This window comes from Phoxinus phoxinus, assembly GCF_949152265.1.
Source record: "Phoxinus phoxinus genome assembly, chromosome: 10".
Classification (NCBI taxonomy): Eukaryota; Metazoa; Chordata; class Actinopteri; order Cypriniformes; family Leuciscidae; genus Phoxinus; species Phoxinus phoxinus.
Genome location: NC_136885.1, coordinates 21,416,549 through 21,425,151, shown reverse-complemented (window position 1 = coordinate 21,425,151; position 8,603 = coordinate 21,416,549). Strand labels below are relative to the sequence as shown.

Below are 8,603 nucleotides of genomic sequence, written 5' to 3'. Positions count from 1 at the left end.
AAGCGATGTTACTAAATTTAGCAGCGGTGTGAGATAGCAGATCCTTCATTCATTGCGCCGGGGCGGATCCGTTTATTTTAGACATTTGATTGTGTTCCAGCCAATCCAAATATAGTCGTAGACAGGTATTTTTAGCGGAAGCGTGTCCCCGTTACCTCTTACCAGGGAACAACCTTATGATATCCCCATACTGTCATGGGAGAAAGTAGACAACCGATATAGCTTCGGGTAATTTTTTCGCAGGTCTCTTCATTCTAACCATGTTGTTTAACTCGCTTGGCTCTCCGGAAAAGCAGGATGGTGTGAGTTCGGACGTCCTAAGGATAAACAGGTTTCGGTTGTTGTAGGCTACTAAATGTTTTCGTAGATCTAATGTGGTTTAAAGACAATTGTTTAAAGGGAATAGTTCATACTTCGCTAAGTCTCACGACAAAATATCGCGCTGCAGGAATAGTCGGTAAAAGACCACAGGCAATTTTTCTTCCACAGCTCACGAAAAGCTGTTGCAAAGAAGTTGTAGGCTACATAAGACTGTTCTTGCTAAGCACATACACCATATCTGAAAGTAAAGCGTAAATGCCTGGATAAATATACTTCCATTTTGGAGCGAGCAGTTGGCTTGTGTTTGCTTGTGATATTTGTTTGGCAAAATAAAACTCGTTTATACTTTGACCGTCCATTTCCCAACTTAAAGAAGTCCAGTAGTTCATCACGTGGTCTGTAGTTGTGGGGAACATGTTCCGCGTCGCGAGACGTTATGGAAACGGTGCGCGCTCGGCGCTGCTGCTTTGCCGTCACGGGGAATCCCCTCTCCGTGACCTTCCCTCGCCTCTTTACACGGTGAAGTTAACCGGGTCAAGTGATATTAGCCTCGTTTGTGACAAGACAGGTTCTGCTTGGGGTGGTTAGAGACAACTTAAATTACATACCTTTCAAAGAACCAGAAACTGGCTCAGTATTTACTGGTAGCCTATGTGCACATTAACATTATGTATGAAACTGAATGAAAGCGATATAAGCTGAAAACAAAACAGAAGTCATCGTGAGTGTCATAAAAGTCCCTGATTTGGGAAAACATGTTTTAAAAAAAAAGAAATATCAGGGAATTTTAAAATTGTGGTTTTCAGTTTCAGAAAAAAAGTATAGAAATTGATTTAAAAATAATAATACAATGCTGTAATTATAAATGACTATAAAAGTCATGAAAATGAATTGGTCAAAAGGTGTGGGGATGTTCTGTCTGGAAAAAGGCACACTTCTCAGATGTTTACTTGTTGTACATTGACATTGGTCTAGAAAATGAAATAAAGTTCTAGACTGTGACTATAAGCAATTATTACAATATACTTTTTCTGTATTTTCAACTATAAAGGCTCTGCACTAACCATACCATCTGTATATTATTTTTTACTACAACAGAAATTCACAAGCTTTTTAATTTTGAAATCGATGCAATCACACCTAAACACCTTATGTTGCTCTTATCCTTCTGATTGAGGATGTCTGCTTTAGAGGAGGCTATTCGTAAGGTCACACTCACTCGATCTGATTAGAACAGTGAACTGAAACCATAAGATCAGGAAGGGTTTCAAATTAGAATTAGGAGAATATTATTCCCATAGTAGCCTACTTCTAGGCCTAACTTTAGTTTTTCACATGAACGAATATATTCACAAATGGTAACTGTTTGGAGAATATTATGAATAATGAGCACATTTATGAAGGTCTTTAACTTTACTCTTTACATTGGAAAGACATGTATTTCAACTTAAACTCCCACGTTTTCCGGCAGTGATTGTACAATGGATTTATGAGTGACAGATATCCGAATGGCTTTTACAGCACTGACTCATCAAAAAGGAAGAGAAAACTGCTTCCCTGGGCTGAGGTGAATGATAAAAGTCACATGATGACTATAATCATTTAAGATAATTTTATATTAGGACAGTCCAGTAGTGACGACTATTTTGTATTATTACTATTACTTCTTACCTTAAATCACACATTAATGGGAAAGATTGTCATTTGCATTGTGGGCATATATTTACATATTCATAAGTGAAGTGAGTGTTATTTTATTGTATAAGTGTTAAATCAAGCATATCCCAGGTTGACAAGCTTAAAGGTCATGCGTGGTAAAAACTATTTGTTAGTTTTTCTTGTGTTTGTGAGTGGGCGTTTGTACTTATGTTTGATTACACTCAAGCAATGACCTGGATGTGAGTGACATCATCAAAGACAGGGTATGCCTGCTTAAAATAAATAAATAATAATAATAATATATATATATATATATATATATATAAAATTGATACATTTCCAAAAATGCAGCGCACGTGCTTTCACTGAGCGCATTGGCGGGAAATGTTGCTCGCTTCCCAGAGGCACCCATGTTCGTGCAACAGGAGAGCAATGGCCAAGGTCAAGATTTTTGCTAAATTTTTTATTACATTTCACTTTGCTTTTTCGCTAAACCCTGTCATGTGCCTCCAGAACACTTGGAATATTCGAGTGGCATGGGATCATTTTATGGTACTTTTGTATTTTTAAAGCTTTGAGGTGGTCGACATTCACTGCCAAACTAACGCGAGCACAACGGTGAGTAAAAAATCACAGATTTTTTTTTTTTTTAGTCAATTATCCTTTTAATAGTGGAAACTAGTATGCAGTGAACTATATTTTGCTCAATTGTTAAATAATAATTAATGATTTCACATGTTCATGTAATCTTTGAATTGAACAGGAAATAAACGTATTTGAGTTGGTGGAGGGCTCGAGACTTGACCCGAAACCTTTCTGGCTTAGAGAAAACCATGCTGAGAAGGTGGAGTTGGGGTCAGGGTGGTGCGGATGCCGCAAAACAGTCTCAGGACTGAGGTTAGTGGTGGTTTATATGCGTCGTCCTCTGATGCTGATTGGCTGGATTCAAGGGCGTAGATTTGGTTTGAACATTGGGGGGGGTTTTCATGTGATCATGGTATAAATATTGGGGGGGTTGTGGGGGGGTTGTAATGCATAGATTTAAATATTGGGGGGGTTATCTCCCCCCCAACCCCCCCAAGGGCGTAGATTTGGTTTGAACATTGGGGGGGTTTTCATGTGATCATGGTATAAATATTGGGGGGGTTGTGGGGGGGTTGTAATGCATAGATTTAAATATTGGGGGGGTTATCTCCCCCCAACCCCCCCACAAATTACGCCCCTGGCTGGATTAAATGAACATGCTCCTCATGAACTTCTCTTATGAACTCAAATACCATTCTGTAATGTCTGTAATGTTGTCATCAGGTCATTCCTACGGTTTGCTGTATTTTATGTCCCCATGAAACCATAGGCGGCGTTGTTACATTTGCTCTTGTTGGCTCTATTTGCCCTTTAAAATCTTAAAGGCCCCCTGAAATCAAAATGTTTTTTTAGCTTTTAGTATAAATATGTTAGCCTTAAGGTTATGAATAAGTGGGGGTGTTCCAAATTAATGACATTCTAAATTCTAAATGACATTCGCATTTAGGAGATATAAGCATTAAAAACTTACAGTCTCTCACTTTCACTAAAATGGATCATAGTCGAATCAAATCACATCTTCTGTCCAATGCTCTCTATAATCTAAAGCATATAAAGCATAAACCCTAATGCTATACCACCTGGCCAAAGCGACGGCATGACACTTCACGGAGCAATATAAGTTGGAGACGTGTGTTCGGTTGCTCAAACGCTTACGTTTTATTCCGTTTTAATTAAACTACTGGTTAAGAATGAAATGGCTAGAATTTATTCACACCTCTGCTATTGAATCCAATGTATCATCAGAGCTCGGATTCGCTTCCATGGTGCTGACGAACGAATTGCAGTCTGTGAGGTAAACTAAATTCTATTGGCTATTTAAAAAGGGGGAGGAGCCATTAAATATGTCCCGCCTTAGCTTCCCGTTTCAGTGGAAATTACGTGTTCTAAGGCACTTCAGTGGGCCTTTAAGCGTATACAATCACATGACTTGCTAGAAGTAACATAATTTTCTTGTTGGCAAAGCGACTACAAGAAGAAGAAAAAACACTCTCTTTTCCTAATTTTGGAAGACTTATCTAATAGCGTAAAACATAGCATGTCCACTCTGTTGTGGCAACTAAAACTGCCATGAACATTTAAAAAAAAAATAGATTTTATATCTATTTATATCCATTATTTATCTATATATTGAAATTATTCCTAAATGTTAATGTAATTTTGTTCTTTGTTGGCTTAAAACATCCACCCAGTTACACATTGCATTGTAAAAAACGTCATGTAACAGGGTGGACAAATTACCTAGACCACATGTGAAATATTTGGTTCATTATCATTAGGTTATACTAGCCTGAGCTTGACCAGTGTGTTTTTATTATGATGGACAGGATTATTTTTTTTAGAAAGACTAAAAAAGAATTTTAGAAAAGAATACAAAAATATGTATCTCAACAAACTAAATTCAACCGAACTGTTGGAATGCCCCTCTTATTTGTTTTGTTTACAGTGAATGTCTGGCAACCGCACCTGCCAGTTTTTAAAACGTAAATTTTACAGGATTTTCAGTGCATGAAGCATGTGGGTGTATGCGTGCATCTCATCCTCTTACCACTCCTCAGTATTTGTGTTGCCCCCACTGTGTGGGGTGTCAGAACAATTGTACAGGAATTCCGACTGATAGTTCTGCAGGTGTTCATAGGTTAAGTATGCAGAATGCTTTTGTTGTGAGCGTACCATTGAGTCAGAAAGATAAATAAATGGAGTACTGAATCTCATGGTTCATGCATATGAGGACTGATTATTGATCAGTGTTGATCATACTGATATTTTGTAGTATAATGTCATTGTGTTTAGATTCATCGTAACCTCAAATATTTAACACAAAACAAATATAATCTCCTAACAGCACAGACATATTCATATATTGAATATTAAAAAAGACAGTCCTGTCAGAGTTTTTAAAAATAAATATGCCATTAATTAGAAGGCTCATTAAACATTAAACAAATGCACTGTATGACATACCAAACTTATGAATGAGGCTTTCCCAGTGAGTAAGCAATAGAGAGTTGATTTGCTATTTTAACGTCTTTGCTGTATATTGTATTTTGCATGTGAGCATATGAAGTGATACCCATGTGCAAACCTCTTGGAATGCATGGATTATGGTTTTCTTTGTGTGCATGTTTGTTTTGAACTTTTCAAGGGAGCAGACCATGACATGCGTGTTGTATGTTGGCTAGGTGAATGAGTTCCTGAAAGACAAGGCAGACAAGCCTTAGTTTAAGCAGAGAGAGTGTGTGTATAGAAAAAGAGATGTAGCCTTCTCTCTCTTAAGATAACAATTCTTTGTATAATGTTATCATATAGTGCACCTCATAGAGACTCATAAACACCACACACAGAGAAACAGATTACCGTACTTCTTGGTGTATGTTGCAAGGGTTAGTTTAAAATGTCAGTGCGTTGGTGTTGTTTATTGCCTTTATTAATGTGGATTGACTTTCATTCAAACACTATGAGTAATGACACATTTACTGCAGTTGATAAATTTGGTGAAAATATGTTCTTTTTCTCACAGCTCAATCAGTTACTTGTATTTTGGAACTTATTTGAAATTTAGGGCCTTTCCCCCTCAAACATTTTCAACAACAATTGCTTATTACAACTATTTGGACCTGCTTACATTTTTTTTAAACAATCATTACATTTAAAAAAACTAAAATACAATTTTCTTTAAAATTTATTTTAATTATTACACCACTAAAATATCTTATTATATTTCATTTGGACTCATGATGAGTATTTGGGATTTGCATATTTTTTTAAATCAATTAATCTGTTTTTGCTTGGCATTGAAAGCAGATTTATAAAATGTATAATTCCAACTCTAAATTCTTATAGGATTGTGAAAGGTGTGTGACTAAATGAAACTTTTTAGAAAGTTCTATATTAATGCACAAGTTGTTGGATGACTTGGCAATGAGAATGAAAATGAAAAAGTCTTTTATAATGAGGTTGCCAGATTTATGAAAGCTCTGTATCCGCTTCACTCCATAGCTAAGGCAGGACACTCCTTCCCGGTGGTATAATCACAGTGACACTTGGCCTTCGTGACTTGAATTTGACATATTTTAGGGCCTGAGAGTTGTTCATGTAGCCTGCACTCCTCTTCTCAAGATGCAACCCATTTCTGTAATCTGGGATGCAGAATTGCACCATTTATGTCAATGTTTGGAATAGTGTACTTTCAGACACCCACATTTTCACCTTTGGGAATGTAAGGATACTGCAGTACTTGAAGTCCATGAAATCAAGGGGAAAACTTGTCTCATGTCTTCTGACCTTCCGTCATACTCGTGAATCAGCATAGCGGCATCTTGACATTTAAATCTGGGGTCACTCACAAAGAGTGTATTACTCACCGTTTTGGTGAAAGTTGTGAGAATAGTTTCGATGATGAAAAAATGCAATCTCACACATTGTGTGGGTTTTGAAGAACTACCTGTCATTGCCATTGTGAATTTCCCAGCAATAGTTGTGTAAAAATCTGCTCCCCCTGCATTTTTTAACCAATAAGGTCCAGCCAGTTTTCGTCATATTCCGGAATTACTCTCTCTAGCTGGGTTTCACACCAAACCGGTGTCACACCCTCTTTCTGACATACATGATGCTAAGAAATGTGTATGTGTGGGACGTTGCCATTACTTGCATAACAGTTGCCTGTTTTATGCAACTTCATTCAAAGGATTTCAAATGGGGGGAAGGGATACACAGGTTGAACAACTATGAAATAACCTTCAATTACTTTGATCTTGAAACCTGCATTCTGAACAAATGTCTGTTTGCCTTGAGACTTTATAAAGAGTAGAAGCTTTAGTTCAGATACATTGTCTGCCACACACACACACACACACATTCTGTTAAACCCACACAAACGTACAGAGGTCGTGACATACTAGCATTTAGGTAAACAGCAAATACTTTCATCCTTTTAGTTTACCAAATGACTGAGAGGGTCAAGCTCGTGTTCTGGCAGGGATTCCCCAAACCCTTTAAAACAGCCTCACTGAAAGTTATTGGATGTATTTCTTTTTACATTTATAATAATGTAGCTACATAAAACTATATATATCTATAAAAAACTATTTCTATAAAATAGAGGCATCAGGGTTGACATAAATGGGCCCTTTTTTTTGTTTGGTCACAAAATGATTTCAATCAATGTAACCTAAAATTCTGGCATATATAACAATGCGAGAATTATGAACAATATACCGGTAATGCAATTTGGTCTTTCAATTAGTTTGAATCAACTACTTTTTTTTGTTTTATATAAAATTGAATTTACATTTCATTGTTTGCTCTTTTGAATAGGGTGTGCTGTGCCCTGTTTTCAAGCAGAATATCCCCAGAATAATTTAATATCCCGACCCGAACCTTATTCATATGTCTTATCTTGTATTTTTCCCTCTGTGTGGGAATTTAAATATTCTCAAGAATATTCAAACTCTAAAATGATGTTTACAAAGGTTCAAAAACAACTTTCCTTAGATCAGTTCTTTGGCGTCTGTTATTGGATTTAAGATTTTTATTTTACTTTATTTACTTTTTTATATTTGAATTGATCTATTTAAATGTTTCTTTATTTTAATATTTAAATATAAGAGACATATTTGTTTAAATCTTTTTATAAATGTAAGTAATATACTAAGCTATATGATGAAGAAAAATCATATGAAACAATAGTTAAAGATAATTTGTGACTATTTATAGACACAAATTTAAGACATAATACATTTTCCACTATATACACTTTTTTTGTGTCTAATGATGAATTATGTAACTAGATTATTCTTAAGCAAGCCCTAGCATGTTACAGATCACACAGTAGCGTATTGACTTAATGGTGGCGAGTTAACTCAACAAAGTGTGCCTGTTTAGTGTAATATTTCTGCATTTATAGGCCTGTTGAGTGAATGTATGGGGGTGTACGTGTGTTTGTATGTTTCTAAGAGGATATGATTCAGATGTGCTGGTTTTAGAGTAGAAAGGGGATCGTCTTATCTAAATGTTTGGACAGAGACTTTTTTGTATAATAAATAATCGCATTAAGCGTCACTCTGCCATGTCAGTTCCCCCCACCATGGCTGCTTTCACCAGTAAACCACATTACAGAAAAGGCTGCAAATCTCTCCTGATTTTACAGGGCCAATAAAAGTAGGCCAAGACCAGGTCAATACACCTGATGTCACCTGACATACTGCTCTGCATGTTTAATTCATTTATGTCACCTCAGATTGAACTGCAGTTTTATCAAGTAGGTACAATCACAATCTGGCTTTGATATGACTGTCAGTTGTATGGCCCACAGTTTGGTAGTTTATGACTGCATACAAGACTGACAACTTCACGTCAGAGATGGGTTTTGTGGGAAGATACACACACGCAAACACACTATACTTCTTCTGTCTTGTGATTGCTTGAGGTTTTGGGAACCAATAGGCTCTTTTAGACTTTCTATGTCAAGAAGGAAGGTCATTAGCTTATCGCCCTCTTGATGTCTAATACAAATAGAATACTATGTATTATTAGCAAAC

General features: G+C 36.4%; 1 protein-coding gene across 1 annotated transcript in view; it reads left to right on the top strand.

Annotated features, from left to right (window-relative positions):
• The first annotated feature begins 2,347 nt into the window (after positions 1-2,347).
• The window catches only part of alg2 (ALG2 alpha-1,3/1,6-mannosyltransferase), an 88,472-nt gene continuing 82,216 nt past the window's right edge, over positions 2,348-8,603 (top strand). The window contains exons 1-2 of the mRNA XM_079626855.1: positions 2,348-2,598; positions 2,744-2,877. The gene's annotated coding sequence lies outside the window, so the exon portion shown is untranslated. The remainder of the gene's footprint in view (positions 2,599-2,743; positions 2,878-8,603) is intronic.